General features: G+C 33.3%; 1 protein-coding gene across 1 annotated transcript in view; it reads right to left on the bottom strand.

The window, feature by feature from the left end:
• The window catches only part of LOC136981942 (KH homology domain-containing protein 4-like), a 77,768-nt gene extending 74,696 nt beyond the window's left edge, over positions 1-3,072 (bottom strand). The window contains exon 1 of the mRNA XM_067278353.1: positions 2,847-3,072. The gene's annotated coding sequence lies outside the window, so the exon portion shown is untranslated. The remainder of the gene's footprint in view (positions 1-2,846) is intronic.
• Positions 3,073-21,114: the final 18,042 nt, after the last annotated feature.

Raw genomic sequence — 21,114 nt, 5'->3', positions numbered from 1 at the left:
AACCCTACTTTTATAGATGCAACTATACAGTACGTAAATACAGTACTACCATTCTGAAATATGAAATTACAAAAAGTGTCTGGTCCCAAGGTTACAGATAAGAAGATAAGATTGTTGACTGTATCAATTTAAAAATGTCATGATCAAAGCAAAAACTAGTAAATAAATTTTATTTTTCTGCTTTTGATCAACGATTAAGTTTAACTGGCAGAGTGATCAATCTATTGCTTAAAATAATCCAGAAATACATATATAACAAGATCAAACAGATCAATTAATATTTATCAGTACAATTGGTCATTTTCAAGTTCTAGTATATAAATATTGAGAAATTTCTATCATATATGCCATTCATGTGGGCCTAATCAAATAGTTTTTTTGTATAATGTAAAAATAAAAAAAAACAGTCTAACGATCAAAATAAAAGTAGAAAAATATAATAAATTTCTAGAATAATTGAATTACTATTGTATTACAAATTGTTTCAATAAATTACAATTTTCCTTGAATATGCTTTTTAGATCAAATGTCTAACAATCATTTTCCTAATGAAAACAGGTCATTAGAACAGTGGTTGATTAGAATGATCATTAGACATTTGATCTAAAAAATAAATCCAAAAAATTAAGTATTACAGCTTGGCATATTGTTAGCAATTACGATTTCTTTTTAACTTTGAGGTTTCAGAATCAACTTAATAATAAAATAGTTTGTTTCAGATTTGAAAAGTTATAATAAATTTTAAATGTAATTTTGTATTTAAAAAATCAAGCTTTTTAGTTTAAATATGTAATATCAATCCTAATAATAAACAATAGTGATGAATAGATTTGTTTTGTCTTATCTATAATGAAGTTCATTTGAAGATCAAGACAAAACCAGATCTATAAAAAAAAAAAAAAAACATTAAAACTCTGCATAAAATTATGAATAATAGAGAGGTTGCAGCCGAAGTTTTCATCTCTAAAACATGAATGTTGAATGTTGAGAGCCGCCATCTTGTAAGCCTAGAAGTTTGACAATAGTATTTGGAACGTCATTGGAATCATGCTCAACATTCCAAATGCCGTTGTCAAACTTCTAGGCTTACAAGATGGTGGCACTCGACGTTCGACATTCACATTTTAGAGATGAAAACTTCGGCCACAACCTCTCTATTACTGTAATTTAAAATTAAAAAATAGAGCAAAAAATTATGAAAATATAATCTGTGTTGTTTTCTCTTTTAAGTAACAACAAATATCCTATTTATGATCTAAACTGTTTTGTTTTATTTTGTAAACTTTATAAGTATCGCTAATAAAGTAAAAATAAAAAAGGTTAACATTGGTCTTAAAGAAAAATACAATAATCAGCAGGGTCTTGTTTTACATAGGGATTTCATGTTAACAGACTACATAGAACATTACCATGTAAATTTGTGCTGTACCCCAATGGTCTCAAGATGATTGCCTAGACACTTATGCAACCATTTACAATAAATAGAAAAATGTCAATATGTGTTTAAAATGTTTTACTGTATTTTACTATAAATACTAAATTCCATAATAAAAATTACCCCTTTGCATCCACCTAACCATTTGCCATCTGTGGAAATACAGATCTGTGTATATAAATTAAATATAAATACCCTTGTAAAACAAGACCCTGTTGTACAAATTCTACAAGTTTTTACCTCTTTTTAAAGGTTTCAAATAAAGGTAAATTTATTTCTGTTTGAATCGTTTATATTTATAAAATGAAGCCTTTAAAAAGATTATTTTCTTCCATAATATTATTCAAGTCTCAATATTATTCTTGCATACTTATTTAATCGTATCAAATTGCAAGTGCAGGCTTCATTATGATAAAGTTAATATTTTTAAAATCATCAAAACCTTAAATAATTCTCTTATATAAAATCATATCTCATTTTCTTTATTTGTTCTCATTTGGAATGGCAAATTTATTCAACACACAAAATAAACCTTAAAAAAAATTCCAGTAAATAATATGTTCGAAGCTTCTTGTCCTATTCAATTATTGTAGTTCTAAAATTTCACAACTCAACAAATGTAAAATTAATCGTACACAGCATTTGCATTTAGAAAAGAATAGCAAAATCAATCACTTTGAACTGTCGTTTTCGTATGCATTTCAGGTCTAAATCCCTCTTCAGCACTTGATAATTCTTGAACAGAATAACACCTAAACACAAATTTCCAGCAAATAAATACACAAATATTTAATGTTCAAATGTTTTTGGCCACAATTTCATCATCCCTCTTCAGGAACGAATACAAATATTTGCATACTTATTTGCTGGAAATTTGTATTTAGGTGTTATTCCATTTACATATACTTCCAGTTTACTCGTGTAGTTGTTGTTTTCTCAACAATTCTTGAAAAATACTGGTAAATAAGTTTAATACAAACATTTTCAATCCGAACTCAGATCCACATCGAGGACTATTGGGCATTCTAAACCGTAACACTCAATGTATTTTAAATTCACAGCCGTCGCATTCCAATTCAGAACGCCAACGCATTTGTCAGTATTTTGCTTGCATTGCAGTTATTTATTGGAAATTCTTTTAAGGTTTATCTTGTGTATTGTGTTATACTTGTCCAGTTTATTGAAGATAGTGAGATTTTGTGCAGATTTATTATTAAACTCTTAATTTTTGATAAAATATGCAACTTTTTTAATACATATTAATAAAAATTTAACAATAAATGATGATCAGTTTGTGTTTTATTCTTAATTACATCACCATCACGTTTCCTTATCATTTACTTAATTGTAATTAACCAATGCAACTTAATTCTTCATTAAGTTCATTACCTTAATAACACTATACACTTACTTATAGATTCCAACTTGCAAACAAATTTTAAAAGAATTCCACGTGTTTTACTTGAGCATAGAAATCCTTACTCAAAGATAAATCTACATTTGTTTTCAATAATAAATATTAAAGGTTATTTATTATATATTTCAAAAAAAAATTAAACTTTTATAATGTTCATCACAGAAAAGCATTGTACACGCAAAAACCTAATCTCCATTCAGTGTTGCCAGAAAAGATTCAAAAGCAAACCGAATAACTTTTAATTGTTGCCAGAAATAATCATAATTAATATAAACAAAATAATAAATTAAGTTAAATATAATTTAATTTTTATATGAAATTATTTCGTTTTTTTAATTTTAGAAATTTATTCATTTATATTTTCTCTTTTGTTTTACCTCATTTGTTTTTTCCCTTCTTGAAATTATTTTTAGACTCGCATTGTTGTACGGCTACATTGTGATGCATCCGTATCGATTATGTTTCGTATAATTATTTCGTAATTACGAAATAATGTTTATCGATATTAGAACAGTTTCTGAATGTAAAATTACAGTTAAATAAAATTCTTATATTATTAATATATTTTTTCTAATTGTCAATTATGAATAATTCGGGTAAATAGGTAAAATATTCCACATAGGATGATTGTAAATGGATGAGGAATCGATCAACAACATCAATGATTTATGATAAAATTATATAATAACTGAATTTAAATTTCACTAGATATAATTTTTAAATAATTTATTTAAAGGAGGTGACTGAAATTAATTATATACTGTGTATTTTTAAGCGGTCGTACAAAACATTATGCCGAAATTAACTAAACGAAGGTCAGGATCTCTCACAGGAGGACCAGAAAATTTTCGGCCAACGTTACCAGATCCTAAAATCATTTGTTATAAATTATTTATTCCGTTGCATTCCTTGTGTATTAAAAACAACATTTGCCTTCTGTTAAATGTTATTATTTTGAAAATATAATACAATTTTTGTGCCCTTTTTTAATGTATTGGCATCTCAAAATTTTAAGTAGCTACGTCTCTTACCAATGCCCGGGTGGATAAAACCACTGAAGACTGATAGTGGTCGTAGGTTCGGACATGGCCAACTGGATGGCCATGTGGAGTTTTCCGAATTTTCATGACGTTTCTAACACGTGAATAGGTGCCAGTTTCCCATAGAAAGTCTTCCTGGGAGACATCCCCCTTGATATATCACCCATATTTTGCGTTGCTATATACTAACAAACAAACTCTTTCGTCATGATTGAAACGTTTAACCCCTTTTTGTCCGATTTGACTCAGGAATTTTTAATTTTAATGTAATTAAACATAAAAACGAAAAAAAAACCGAAAGAAATGTGTTGATTTTGAAGAGAAAGGTTCAAAGTTCAATCTCTTTTGTCTCGCCTTTCTGCGAAATCTGACACAGATGAGTTATTGTGTTTACAGCTGGATGACCTTGAGAACAGCTGGTGTCGTCTTTCCCGGGACATTCTCAGAAGTCTCAGGAAGAGAAGGGTTTAAAGTAGGGTGAATACTAGGTGGCCGTATATTTCTAAATATTTTTCAAAAATTACATTTTTTATTGCGATTTCCGACCCCCCGACCTAATTAAACATATATATAATAAAATATATTAATTAAAAAACTTTTTAAAAAAACTATTGAATTTCGTTTTTGACATCAGAAAGTAGCTTTAAATAACTTTACCACAGTTAAATCCGTGCACTAAAACTTTAGAATTATGAATGAAATTCTATAAAAAAAAATCTCATAAAAAACAATTAAGCGTTAATCGCGCGTTATTAAAGGTTAATTAAAATCGCTATAAAATTTTTTCGCGCAGGTAAAAATGTTTTTAAACAATTTGAAGAATGGTTGGCTGCCATAATCGACAGAGTTTTATTAGCGAGGTTAAGGCCGGAGTTTTCAACGCGAAAACGTGAATGTCGGACGTTCAGCGCCACCTTCCTATAAGCATATAAGTTTGACAATAGCATTTGGAACGTCGAGCGATGATTACACTGACACAAAAGCCTGGTACATTAAAATTGAATAGAAACACATAAATCACACTACAGAAGGCCACTATATTGAATACATGTCATATTGTTAGGAAATTCCTGAATACAGACATACGCATGACACATTTATTTAATTTTCGTCTTGTTTTAAAGTTACTCTGGTCTGGCATAGTACACGGCCATCGATGTCAACTGAGTATAACACAAAACTCAACATAATAATGATAATAGGTTTATGGCATTACGAAATTCTATCAATAGTATCATGGAGTCAGGCGCGCAAGGTTTTCACGCATAATTGAGCGCATGGGGTACATTAGTTGGCCATTTTCAAAAATTAATTTTGTAAACATTATAGTTTATTTCGTGGTTTTTACATTTTGGATGTTTGTGGGAATGTGTTTTTGATGTATCAATCAACAAAACTACTCAAAATATAACATTTCTATTTATTTATAACGAAAACAAAAGAGTATTACGTTTCAGGAATTTTTGGGGAAAAAATCGTCAACTTTAGAAGCGTTTCTTACAAACTATAAGTAAGTCTGCTGCTATCTAACCTTTGATTCGCTATCTCGTATGTGTCTTTTAACTGTTTCAACCAATAAGTGCTTTGTAACGAACTCCGGGTCAAAAATATTTTAGTATTTCCAAAAAACACCCCTAATAGTCTACAGCAACTAGAGGTAAAAAGGCAGAATATTCGCTGATAACATCAACAGTATACTTCTTTTACACTGTAATTGGTTAATTTCTTTGTCGATTATTAGATCCACCAGTGAAAACAATTGCCGCTAAATTTCCCGCGAAATGCCATGCCTCCCGCAGACTACGACTTCGAATTATGTAAACAGTAGTTATAAAATCGCGTGTTTTAATCGTTTTCTAATCGTTTTTTCATTTTCCGTTCGGGCGATCTACAGAAAAAAATTGAGTGGAATTCGTTATGTGGCGCATTTTTTGCACTTTTTGGATAATTTTTTAAATCGTAATATTTCGCTTCAAAATCGCGCTACGTTTAATCTGTTTTTTGTATTTGATTAAAAACATATTACAGTTTACGATTGTTTAATTTATAGTTTAATACAAATTTAAAATAATATTAAAATTTGAAGTTTACGAAGAAAAGAAAAAAAAAATTAATTTACAGAGAATCGCTAAACTTTGCATCTATTAGGTAGACACATTATTCTTCTTTTTAAACAAAACAAACCGCATCTCTCTGGCTAGAGCGGGGGTGAAGTTATTGCCATTATTTACACTCTGGGTGCGTTCTTTTATCCTCTGCGTAACTCCGCGCGAGCGACATCCGTTTAAAAATTTCTGCGGAACGCGTTCCTAAATTCCGGTGGGAGTGCACGCCGTCGAACTGAAAAAACGGCCGTTTGTAGCAGTAGTTTACGGTGGAAAGCAAAATGGCGTCCTCCATCGCTCAGATAGTTTCGTTTCAGGGTCCATTATGTGGTTTTATGAATGAAAATTTAGTTGTGAAAGCGCAAGTTAGTGCACGCGGTGACGTAAGTGTCTTTTCGAATAAGAAGCAAAATTAATATTTTGAGAAAATGAAGGAAAAAGTTCTCCCTGTTAATACAATACTATTAGCTACTGTTATGGTCCTTATTGAAGCTTCTCTGTATGTGGTTAGTTATAAATTTCATTATTTACCATGCAATGGATATATAGTTTACTTCTTCCAAGCCAACCTTTAAACTGTACAAAATTAAGAGTATAATAAATATCAGAATATTAATACTGCTCAGTCCTAATGATCTGCAGTCACTTCTCGAGTTATGACGAAAAACTTTCATAAAAAATTTTTTAAATGTATTAATTTTTTATAGTTTTCGTCAAATATGTATCATATACATATATATCTTGCACGCTTCTGACGATTGATTGCGTCATCTTTAGTTTTGTTGTACCCTTCGCGTGTGCTTGTGTAAGATGGCTAACTGTTTTGTTGTAAGTACAGTCACTTCTCGACTTACGTCCGAAGTTGCAGAACTGAACCCCGTCGTAAGTCGGGAAGTGACTGTATTGACTAATGCAGGCATTAATTTGACCGTAAACTGCTGAATGTATGTTCAAATTTTTCTCCGTTGCGTGTCGCTTCGTGTTGAATTTTCGTCGGTTTTAAGCCTAACGAAAATTTTTATAATAATAATCGAGGCTATCGTATCGTTAAAAATTATTTCTGCATTTTGTACAAACAAAATAAGGTTAATGTTACCTTAGGTAGCCAAGATGGCGGCTCGTCTCTAATTCCGGCAAGGAAACAGTGGGACGCACGTTCTAACCTACCCTAACCTATTCTAATAATTTGGTTGCTAATAATTATGGTAATTTATTAGAATAGGTTAGGTTAGAACGTGCGTCCCACCGCTTCCTCGCTGGAATTAGAGACAAGCCGCCATCTTGGCTACCTAAGGTAACATTAACCCAAAATAAATATATTGAAGAATATAAAAACATGAAAATTATACTTTAGAAGTAAATTTAGTATCAAAAACGTTCGATTTAGCACGACACAATCCGACTGAAAATCGTGCCGATTACCGGCGATTCCGATTACCGGGGTTCCGATTTACGAGTCTCTACTGTACTAGGAAAATGGTGTTGGGTATCTTGGTACTGGAACAAGTAAAAAAGTATTAGATTAGTACAAAAGTATTAGATGGAACAACACTGGTGCCAGCTTTGTAGCCCCCGATTCTGTCACTCGGCGTCGCCGCTAGAGGCGCCTCGATCTAGTTTTGTCGTTCCTTTCACTAGCTCTATAGTAGTACAAATTCAGTGCTTGATGAAACTCAACAGAATAGCAGTCTTTCTAAAAATTTATAAACAAGACTATTGGATGATAACTTTGGGGAAAGTTGGATATTTTCTCATTTTCGAAATGGCAATAATAACAATCATTTTAATAAAAAAAAAAATTTTGAAAAAACGCTTTTTTTTTATATAAATGGACTAAAAATGCAAAAACTTAGTTTTTTTTTCCAGCTTTCACAGTATACTTGATTTATGCAATCAAAAATCAAAGCATGAAGTGCTCTTGTTAAGAAAGTTCCTTAGACTTTCTATCAATTTTTATGGGTTTCTCATGAGCTTTTAATTTTGGTTGCATAATACCAATAATGATGTGAAAACTGAAAAAAAAAATTATTTTTTACTATTTAATGCATTTATGTTAACAAAAAGCATTTGTTAAAAAAAAATTTTTTAAATATTTTATAGTTTCTATTTTTTAGTTTTATATACGGAATAATGAATTATTGAAATTCTTGTTGGTTTAGTATATAATTGGGAAATAGGTGAAAAATTGAGTTACATGATTTTATGTAAACAGTATGACTAAAAAAAGGCAAGACTGTGCTGTATGTGTAGTGCTGTCATGTATGTAAACTGCCAGATGATAACCCACATTGAATTGTTTTTTGACCTGGTCATGCAGACCCATGCATGAATAGGACTCACTATACAAGTATGTTTCTAAATTAGTAGAAAGAGAAGATATCTGTACTAATTTAAATCAAATCAAAAATGGTAAATCAAAAATTATCATTATTTAACCTGTACACTTTTGTGTGTTTTTACCCTGTAGGCCCCTCCTCTGCAGATTTACAATATTTTATAACAAATTGCAGAAATATTTTTTAAAATTGATATTACATCTGACAATATTTTAAAAAATCACTTAAATTTTTTTACTGCCCGAATCTATATATATAATCGAGACGAGTTGATAATGGAATAATAATAATAATAATAATAATAATTATCTAATAATAATCATAAGAATAATAATAATAATCAATAACTCTTCCGTGGTCACCACCTGGTCGTGGTGGGAGAGCCCAGTAATTTTTACTGATCCATTAGGGGCAATGCAGGCTGTTGGAGCATAAGCTCCTTGGTTAGGGACACCCATGCCCAGTAAGGTTCTATGGGGAGAAGATGAAGGCTAAGAGTGACCACACCCACATTCTGTGGAGATATTTCATCATGGTAATAACTAGATCAAAGTGTGATACCGGCTCGGACGTCGCCCGGGGTTAACAAGGTCCGCGTTCGTGGGTTAGGCAGAGGCTCACGTTCGAAAAATAGGTCACAGTCTCCCTTGGTTACCGGTGGCGAAAAGCAGCACCGGCCCAAGCATGGCTACTGCAATGCCCTCAACAGATGTGAGGAACCAACCCAGCCTTGGTGTTTCTGTGGCAATTCATCCACAGACCACAAAGGCTGGAAAACCACGCCAACGGATGAAATTGGACAGGTAGAAATGAACGAGTTTATCATCCGTACTTATTACACCATCACAAAACTCGAAAACAAACATGGACAGCATACAGACAACAACTACACCATAGATTCACACAACAGTATCCTCATCTCACTGTCACCGAACAAAGGGTTGTTGATCAAAAAAAGAACAATTATACACAACAACCTTATTCCAGCAAACAACACTTGAACTTATCAAACAACAGGTTGCTGATCAAATACATCAACAGACAGAAACATCTAACATTAATGAAGATCATGTAACCTGTCAGGATAATCCAGTAACAAGCATTGATAATAACACACATACAACAATTACCACTAATGATACTACAGACACTTCCTCATCCATCACTGATAACATAGACTTGGATTTAGTTAATACGCTCTCACTTATATTTCAGGAAACACTCACTAAATATACAGGTACAGATCCCACACAACGACCACGAATACCAAAAATCAACACGTCAAAGGAAGTAGGAAAAAACACTAAATTATGTAAACACTCACTTACTACCACACTACATTCATTCAATTTCTACACTCGCAGACATTCATACATTAGTTTATGCTGGAGCAGTCACAGTAGTGACACACCAATGGACTGAAAGTACAATCACAGACAAATACACAGAAAACACAATTCTATCACAAGCCTGCCTGGCAGAGAAGAATAGAAACACAAATAAATGACATTAGACAGCAATTAGGCAGGCTAACACAATACACTAAAAACAACATAACACCCAAATTAAGGAAACAGCTCAAAAACATTTTCAAGAAAAATAAAAACACACACAAAACACGAACATCACAACACACGCATTACAGAATACATTGATACACTAAAACAAAAACTTGCTGCCAAAGCACGTAGACTCAAACGATACAAAACATGTACACTACGAAAACAACAAAATAAATTATTTACAAACAATGAAAAACTCTTTTACAGACAAATTAATAACAAAGCAAACACTGATACACAGCACAGTGGCACACCAACAGAAGAAGAACTCACAACATATTGGTCTTCTCTTTGGTCCAGTGCTGTCACGCACAATGCTGATGCAGGCTGGATCGAGGAGGAGAACAGAAACTTGCACAACATACCAACTATGCCCTGTGTTGAAATAAACATACATGATTTCCAATACACTGTTAACAGAACACACAACTGGAAGACACCTGGTGTAGACAACATTCACAATTTCTGGTACAAAAAGTTTACATCACTGCACCAGGAACTAGCTAAACATCTAACACACATCATCATCAATCCACAAGACATGCCAAATTTTTCTTACTCAGGGCATCACCTACATGAAACCTAAAAACAACAATACCACAGACCCCACACAATACAGACCAATTACATGTCTTCCAACACTCTACAAATTATTGACATCCTGTATTGCAAACAAAATATACAAACATGTTGAAGAACACGACATTCTAACAGAACAACAAAAAGGTTGTCGTAGAAACCACAGGGGATGCAAAGAACAGTTACTCATAGATTCAGTCATTCTACGGCAAGCACACAGACAACACAGAAAACATACACATGGCATATATAGACTACAGAAAAGCATTCGACAGTGTTCCACACAGTTGGCTGCTACATATTCTACACATGTACAAAATACATCCATCACTCATTGCATTCTTTCAAAACACTATGCAGCACTGGAGAACAACACTACATCTCAGGGTTAGTAACACTTCCATACAAACAAACCAAATTTTTATTAGGCGAGGAATTTTTCAAGGAGATTCCTTGAGTCCTCTCTGGTTCTGCTTAGCCCTGAACCCATTATCCAACATGTTAAACAACACGCAATATGGTTACAATATCAGACACGAAAAAACAACACAGTTTACACTGTCACATCTCATGTACATGGATGACATAAAACTTTATGCATCCACACAAAAACAACTTCATCAACTCCTACAAATCACACATTCATACACCAAGGACATACAAATGGAATTTGGCCTAGATAAATGCAAAACACTTCACATAGAAAAAGGAATCCTGAAGAAAGAAGATTTTGCACTTGGAAATGGAGACGTTATTGAATCCATGGAAGAGGGCGAGTTCTACAAGTATTTAGGATTCCAACAGGCCAAACTAACAGAACATACACAAATAAAGCAAAGATTAATTAAAGAATACCAAAGTAGGTTAAATGCTATTCTCAGAACACAATTAAATGCAAAACACACAGTTAAAGCAATAAACACATATGTCATCCCAGTACTCACATATTCTTTTGGAGTTATACATTGGACTCACACTGATCTTGAGCAACTCCAAAGGAAAACAAGAACAACACTTACTAAGCATAAACAACATCATCCTAAATCCGCCACAGAAAGATTAACCCTTCCACGTAAAGATGGCGGACGTGGCCTGATTGACATAGTTAACCTTCACTACAAACAAATACAGTCACTGCGAGAGTTTTTCTACAAAAAACAAGAAACATCACAATTACATAAAGCAGTAACTCTAGCAGACTCGAATAACACACCATTAAACTTACACTCACATCATATGGACACAACACAACATATAAAAAGCATAGACACCATTAAGCAATCGTGGGCTCGAAAGGCACTCCATGGCAGGCATCCTTACGATCTAGCCCAGGATTTTGTTGACAAAACTGCGTCAAACAGCTGGTTAGCTCGGGGATGCCTCTTTGGGGAGACGGAAGGATTCATGATTGCCATAACAGGATCAGGTCATAAATACTAAAAACTACAGAAAACACATACTCAAAGATGCAACACTCACAAATGACACATGCAGAAAATGTCACATTATGCCAGAAACTATACAACACATCACCTCTGGTTGCAAGCTCTTGGCACAGACAGATTATTTACACAGACATAATCAAGTAGCAAATATAATACACCAAGAGCTTGCAAAGAAACACAAATTAGTAGACATCCACAAACCATACTACAAATACATTCCACAGACAGTATTGGAAAACAACACGCACAAAATGTACTACGACAGAGCCATAATCACAGATAAAACAATTTACCACAACAGACCAGACATCATACTCATTGACAAACACAATAAAATCACATACATTATAGACATAATTATTCCAAACACTCACAATATACAAAACGCATGCACTGAAAAAATTAGCAAGTACACAGAACTGCCCAGGAAATAAGGCATCTGTGGAGGATGGATAAGGTGCTTATTGTACCTGTTGTTCTCTCTTCTACAGGTGTCATATCACACACACTACACAAAAGCCTGGGCACATTACAATTGAATAGAAACACATACATCACACTACAGAAGGCCACTATATTGAATACATGTCATATTGTGAGAAAATTCCTGAATACAGACACACACACTGATACACTTCTTTAATTTCTGTTTTGGTTACTATGCCTTGACTTTGGTCCGGCATAGTACATCACAGCCACCGGTGTTAACCGAGTATATCTCACTTAACCAACATAATAATAATAATAATAATAAAATAATCAGCTCTCAGAGCCCAAACGGTTAGGAGCTGAAAGTTGAAATTTGGTACACAGTTAGGGTACGTCACGAGAACGCACGCTAAAAACGAATTTTTGAAATTCCTCCCCAACGGAGGAGAGGGACAGGATTAAGTCTTAACACTTCCATCAACAATGGAAGTGTTAAGTAACAATGGAAGTGTCAACAATGGAAGCGTTAAGAAATGGAAGAGTCAACAATGGAAGTGTTACGTAACAATGGAAATGTTAACAGCCCAAACGGTTAGGAGTTGAAAGTTGAAATTTGGTACACAGTTAGGGTACGTCACGAGGACGCACACTAAGAAGGAATTTTTCGAAATTCCTCCCCACGAGGGAGAGGGACAGGATTAAGGCTTAACACTTTCATCAACAATGGAAGTGTCAACAATGGAAATATCAACAATGGAAGTGTTAAGAGAAAGTGACGTGCAAGACGCAGATGCAGTTTTTTCGCTTTTGCGGGAAATCGAACATATTTTTAGACCCATCTAAAAATTCTCTAATTAGTCTGGAAACAGGGGTCCCAATTCTTGCATTCTGTGAAAAAGGGTAAGGTTGACTATAACGTAATAATCTTAATTTTCTCTAAAACGGTTAGGAGTTGAAAGTTGAAATTCGGTACACAGGGTACCAAATTTAAGTACCAAAGTGTTAAGTAACAATGGAAGTGTTAAACAACAATGGAGAACAAGAGAAAGCGACGTGCAAGGTTTACGGGCGCTGGGAAAAAAAAGAAAAAAGAAAAAGAGTAATATGTTAGAACGTATTCGATTATCAAATTTAAACATATTACTTCGGTTTTTCACGACCGTTCTTCTTTAGAACATTCGATGAAAATCGAACGATATAATCAGAACACGTCGTGAAAATCGAACAATATTAGAACATTCGAAGTTCGACTTGTGTACTGGTATACAATTCAAAATACATATTTAGAACATTCGATTTTCAAATTCGACCTTTCTTTAGAAATACTTAGTTCGTTGATGAAATTACTCTTTTTCTTTTGTGACTATAACGTAATAATCTTAATCTTCGCTATCGTTACTTTTGCCCGAGCAACGCCGGGCCTACCTGCTAGTATTAATATAACAATAATATCTAAATAAACAACAACTAACCCGTTACATATAAAGATCAACAACTGCCGAATTATCGGGCTAGCAAATGGCTATAGTAATATTAATAATTAAAGTTAATTTGCTACTAGAGCTAGGCGTTAGGCGCCATCTCTTGCTAAATTTAGTAATTAATAACAATAATATCGACAAAAAGACTCCAATAAGCTCAATAGACAGAGCTAAATGTAATTTATCTTACACTGGCTAATATTGTTTAACTATTTCTATTCTACATCTCTTCATGTTCTTATCTCTTTTTTCCATTATCTTTTCCACAGTTACTTCTGATGTAAATACTTTTTCTATTCACAATGCCCTGTATAAATGAAACTGTTTCATGATTGGTGGATTTCTCTTCCTAAGTTATCATTTATTGTGTTATCTGAATTTTTATGTAAATATGCTCAAATAATGGATACACTACGACTGGGTGATAGTCATGTGGGCAACGGTCAACTGATTGACAGAAACTTAAAAAGTTTTGCACTCTTAGCATACAATTTGGCAGATATTTATTTATTATTATTATTTATTTTTTTTTGTAAATATTGGTAAAATATATATAAATACAAATATAGTTAAGACTTACGAAATATAAGTTATAAGTTATGAACTATGTGTTGCAAATTACTTCCAAATTAGAAAAAGAAAATATTTTGGAACTATGTATTGTAGCATCATTAATTATTGTATGTCAAAAGCAGTTAACAAAACACATTAATGGAAAGTAGTTATTCGAGAACATTCAAAATTCTTTTAAAAATCTTTTGTACTTTTTCATTTTAATGTTTATTGTATTTAATGTATAATGTAATGTATTTTTAATTTTTTAATTTTAAGGTAGATATCATCCGTCCTTTGAGACTTTTCTATTTACTTGTGAAAATATAAAGTATATAATATGTATAAATACGTTTGCTAATTTCAAAATCGTTCTTTTAACTCATTTAACTCGTTCTTTAAAAAATATTATTTAAATTTACTGGGATCAATAGAAAAGAATGGTGATTTTTATAAAGGAAACAGAAAATTTTGTACTTTGTCTATTATCTATCTCTTATTTCGTCATCTGGATATTCAGCACCCAGTCAGTTGTAGCCCAATTGAACATTGCCCAGTTGATGGTGTTTCCAAATAATTGTCTTTTAAATCTATTTCTTTCTTTTTTTATTATTTATTTTTATCATATTTAAATGAATTTTGCATCCTTTGTTGTTACAGTAATATGATCACATGGCATTTATGCAAGCGTAGAGCCCTGCATCAGAATCAATTTGACTTTTCTAAAAACAAAGGTATAGTAGATGCCATACACCAGATTAAACAAAACAATCAGCATATCGCAATTATTACTATTGACTTTAGAGGCGCCTTCGATCACACCTGGTGGCTTTTCATCCTGTACACATTACATGCTCACCACTGCCCTCAAAATCTTTACAAATTTCTTCAGTCTTATCTTAGCAACAGGAGTGCAGGTGTTTATACAACACAAAATAACATACCGCGCATTCTTTTATTCAGCAATGTGCTAAGCAGTTGCTACCGGAAGTGACGTTTTTGCTGCTGACGGTTTAAAAGACTTTTGCTGAAGAGAAAGCTATCTCAAAATGGCTGACATAAACAATGATTCTCTTACTGCTATATTTACACGCATTTGTTCAATATTATTAGAAGAAAAGCTAGTAAGTTCGATGTTGTTTATAAGAAAACGTGGAAATGATGATGGTTTATTTATGTCATTGGCGATGACTGATTCCCAACAACGAAGAAAGCGTGCAAAAATCGTTGGTTACGTTTACGATATCGTACCACGATATTCGAATGAAATCTTTAAAAGCCATTTTCACATGTCACGATTAACAGTAGAGGTAAGTGGAAGTACTTTGTGATTTAGCTTGTTACGCTGCACTAATTTTTATCGAAATATTCAGATTAGAGATGGGAAATTATATTTTATTTTCGGCTTGGTCACCTATTTTCATATGTTCGCGGGCCTTTGTGTTGAAAACTTATAAAAAACAATAATAATACGTTAGATATGTCCATAATGTTTATATAAAATTTCGGCCGAAACATAATATGTAATTCGAATTGCCTTTTGACTATTCGATTCAGATACTGGTGAAGTTGAAATATGATAAAAGATACTTTTGAAATTATCATTTAAGCCAAATTCAATGCTGCTATTATTATTATTATTATTATTATTTCATTGGAATTCTTAAATTTCTTTAACCGATTTCAAAATAATCTACTGTTATTTAATATTTTTATGACTATTTTTTAAAGTGTTTTCTATAATGTCATTTCGTTCAGGAGAAACTGCATGTTCCGATCCTCTATATTTTACCATATCTTATACAAACTACACAGTTAAGTATAAATATACAGTACATGATTTTTTTCTTTTCAGATTTTGATGAAAATGCTACCAGTGAAAATATCTACGAGAAAACCGCATACACCAAAAGAAAACATAGTACTCATGTCTCTGTGGTTATTAGGAAACCAAGAGAGTTTCCGTGGTGTATCAGATCGATTTGGAATGTCCCAGTGGCGTGCCGTGACATTTGATGATAGGGAAGCTGTGTTTCTGTAAGAAGCCGACTTCCAAGGGCAATCAGTTAATTGCGCGTCAGTGATGGTCTAGGGTCCATTCGTACGTGCGTGGTGGCGGAAGAGACGTATCTGACAAAAACCGACAAAAAAGAAACATAAAATAAACATATACTATGTACAAAATAGTTTGCTTTAGGACAATCAGCCGTTCGGACATCCTGGGCGTCGATGTGGTTCTTCGATGGTCGATCGAAGGTGGCCCCGGGACAGTGGCGTTGACAAGTCTGTAGGGCATGGGGAGACTTCCTCTGTTGGCGTCGGGGACACGGTCTAAGTCCGAAGTGGCACGATAGACGAGAAATTGTTTTTTTGCACGTTGACACACGGCGTTTTGGTTATTCGGAACGTTAACCGAGTGCCAGGTGTCCTCGATTGTCGGGGATTATATCAATCTCCGTTCTTTCTTTCATCCATTTTGATTGGTCGTTCTCCCTCAATCACGCTTCCCGAGTAGTTGGTTCCTGGTTACTAAACGTAACGAGACTCTTTCCTGGAGCGCGAGAAAAGTCAAAATCGAAGATAAATTCGATCTTCCACCGATCATAGGTCGACTTCCTTCCGCGATTTATGGTTTCTGCCTGGCAGTTTGATATAAACAATGGCTGTCCGACTACAAACGTCTTTTGCCTATGTTTTTTAAACTAATAACTTTTTCTCTAAATTAACCGTTTTTTCGCGTCTTTCGTGACGGATCAGACCTGTCCAGTACATAACATTTCCATAAAAATTTTAAACAAATACTGGAAACGACAAAAATAAACAATTTATGTATTTTAGTTCTAAAATACAAATAATCTATATATATAATCGAGACGAGTTGATGATAATAATAATAATAATAATAATAATCAGCGCAGAGCCCAAACGGTTAGGAGTTAAAAGTTGAAATTTGGTACACAGTTAGGGTACGTCACGAGAACGCACACTAAGAAGGGATTTTTCGAAATTCCTATCCACGGGGGAGAGGGACAGGATTCAGGCTTAACACTTCCATTGTTGATGGAAGTGTTAAGTAACAATGAAAGTGTTAAGTAACAACGGAAGTGTCAACAAATGGAAGTGTTACGTAACAATGCAATTGTTAAGAGAAAGCGACGTGCAAGACGCAGATGCAGTTTTTTTCGTTTTTGCGGGAAATCGAACATATTTTTAGACCCATCTAAAAATTCTCTAATTAGTCTGGAAATAGAGGGACCCAATTCTTGCATTCTTTGAAAACGGGTAAGGTTGACTATAATGTAATAACCTTAATCTTCGTTATCGTTACTTTTGGCCGAGGAACGCCGGGCCCACCCGCTAGTACATACATAATTCAAATTGATATGATTTCAAACAATGATAGAAAAACTTGTTTTAATTTTTTATAAACTCTATTCGGCGATTTTTTCCGCAAAGTGGTTAATTACTTTATCATAAAAGTCGCTGGTCGTCGACTCCATCGACGTATTTGAAAGCTTTTTTTCTATCGAAAGCAACGCTAGCGACGACAATTTTTCCTGCGACCGAGTGTTTCTGGTCAATGTATGAATTTGCTTCGTGGTCGAAAAACTGCGCTCGGCAGACCCACCGGTAGATGGTACTGTAAATATTAACGATATTAAATCATATAATTCTTTTAGTACGTCTTTGTTCGGATCGACATTAATTATAATATGTTTTACGTTTAAGAGTTATTTGTCAATATAATCCGGACACGAATATAAATATTGCGATTCGCTACGTAATTTAGATAAATCAAAAAATTTCCCATAAAATTTACTTAATTTATAGAATTAAAAACGGTTGGAAAAAATTGTTTTTCATAATATTAAGATTATTAGCATCTAAAAGTGATAAAAATTCTAAAGATTTTATATCTGAAAATCTGTCAATATAATTACAGTATAATTAAAAGAAAATTATAATTAAATGTAACTTTGCAAAAGAAACGTACATAAAAATAACATTGAATACTCTTTACTTTTTAAATCTTAAACAATTCACCTAGTCAGATAGCTCCCTGCCAGTGGCTAAGGGATAGAATCGTTGGAAGCGTTACACGCGTGTAGCTTCCACCAGCTAAACCGGCTGAGGTTGGTGCTCTAAAGCGCATGCGCCAATGCCCTCTGGCTGCTTTACACCATTCAGTTATTCTCGCCGTGAAAGCTGTCTCGGAAGCGCTTCCATTCCGCCGCTGATATTCGAATATACAATAGCAATCTTATCGTTTTTTTCACATGTAGTATAGAAATTTGTAATAAGATACACAATGCAGTTATAATAAAATATTAATTTTAATTAATTCAAAGTACGTTAAAATATAAAAATTTATATTTTAGAAACTACAAGGGAAGGTCATTGGAAGGTGGAAGCGGCGCTTCCACCGCTTCCAATGACGGCACGCCACTGATGTAGTACATATTGTAGATTTGTCTGAAAATGGACAAGTCCTGTGGAAACGTACAAATAAAATTAATGATAGACATTATTAAACTAGAAGAGAGTATAGTATAAGAATTACTTGACAGTATAGATGACAGTTTTGCTGAAATACTTAATGTTTCTTCATCCTTGGCCAAGATATTATTATCACCGATCAAATCTACAATTAGTAACGAAAAAAAACGAATGAAAAAAGATGTTTGACCATTTGAGTGGTTTGAAGACTACGTGAAGGAAAAATAGAGTAAACGTTTAATGTAATAAAGAATTTATTACGCATTTCAGGAAATGAATAATGCGTTAAAAGAAATTTTTAAAAATCCAATAGCGAATTGCTTAACTTTCCTGGCAACAGTTAGTCTGCGTGTGTGACGCCATCTGTTATGAAATTTTACTATTAAAACCCATTTAATATTTTTATCTATTATAAAATAGTAACAGCTGAATTTTGAGGGTATGAACGAATTTGATTTTTTAAAAATTCTAAATGCTAATAACGAGTAAAATCGTCATTAAGTCCGACCTACTCGAGATATGACACATGACCTTTTTTATCTTCCAACCCACTCGACCTTTAATCACTAACATTTAATAGCATCAATCCCCCTAATGCACAAACCTCCCTGCAAAATTTCAGAAATTTTCGACAAATAGCACAGTAGTTATTAAGATCCAAAGAGGATAAACAAGATCGTGCCTTCCCCACACACACATACCGAAAAACCCCGAATTTTTTGCATTTCTCGACATTTCGTGGTTCTGACTCCGATAATGCAAAACTTTTCAGGGGTCATTTTCAGACCGATCGCCATTCTTTTCCCCTCTTATATATATAACAGAGCCGGGAAAGTAATAAAAGAAAAATGCAAGAAAGTGCTTTATAAAAAAAGAGTAGGCCTACTTTCAAAATAAACTGTATAAAATAATTGTAATAATAAATTTGTAAAAGATTTCTAATATTTCATTTTATGTAAGATCATTTCTTTTAGATATCGAACAAATCCTATACTATTTGCTGCTAATGTGTTCATTTTGTTTTGTCGTGTAGATTTTGCATTTCTTTGAATGTTACAATTTTCCCATTAATTACATCTGATGTTTAATTAAAAGCTTAATTTATATTATTATATAACATTTTAAGGTCGTTGCAAGCAAGTTCTCCGCAGCATACAAACTAACAAAATCACTTTCTAAAGTATTCATCTAAAGTGGCCTGCTTCTTGTCTTTAGTGCAAGCTTCTAACGTGTAAGATTCTAGAAAAGACATCGCCTGATATTCAGGCCAGTGCGGTATATACAATAAATATACTGTATATATTGTATGTATATATGTACTGTACATATATACAATACGATAAGAAGACGGTGCAAAACTTCGTTGGAAATTAGAGATAACAGACGGAGACCATCGGAGACTATTGTTTCTAGCCAATCATAGCAATTTAATACTTTCAGAAGGAATAATTTTCTAATTCAAATTTAAAACTGTTTACAATTGAAATTTGTCAGCCAATCAGAAGCATAATTTCAATTTGCAAACGTTAAATGGACGGAAAAATCGGCATTTTGTGACGACTCTAAGTACAATGAGTAACAACGAATTCTCAGATCCTGGAAAACGTAACAGATCAGGAGATGTAATAATGAAGCCGAATTGTATTTTATAATATAATCGAAGTATGGGTAGAATTTATTTGTGTGACGGAGTGATACACAATTATCCGTTCATGAGAAAAACTACAAAAAAGTGTTTTTTCACATGCTGGATATTACACCGTATAATGCTTGTGTTTAGTATCGCCAACATACGAAAAAACAATATCATTTCTTGATTTTCGGATGTCTGCTATTAGAGAAGTGATGGAAAAGTTTCACACAAGCAGACATGTAGCCCGCCGCCGTCGACTGTCACACGAAAATTCGTTACGTTTATCGGAACGGCATTTTCCCAGCAACATATAAATTGTTCCAACCAGAGTGTGTAAAGTCTGTTCACCAAGGAAATAGCAAGTGGAATCACGTTACCAGTGTGAAAAATGTTCTGTTCCACTATGCGTTGTTCCTTGATTTGAAATTTATCATACTAGAATCTAGAATTAATTTCTAATATAAAATTTTTTGTTTTTACATTTACAGTAGAGCGTCGATAAGTGGAACCAATTGGGGACTGGGGTCCTTCCAGTTAATGATTTGTTCCAGTTTCCGACTTTGTACGAAAAAATACATTAACCTGTCCGATGTTCAGATTTTT

Source organism: Centruroides vittatus, unplaced genomic scaffold (assembly GCF_030686945.1).
Source record: "Centruroides vittatus isolate TY-2023 unplaced genomic scaffold, ASM3068694v2 contig_799, whole genome shotgun sequence".
Lineage (NCBI taxonomy): Eukaryota > Metazoa > Arthropoda > Arachnida > Scorpiones > Buthidae > Centruroides > Centruroides vittatus.
The sequence above is the reverse complement of the archived record's forward strand: the minus strand, read 5'-3'. Positions and strand labels throughout refer to the sequence as shown.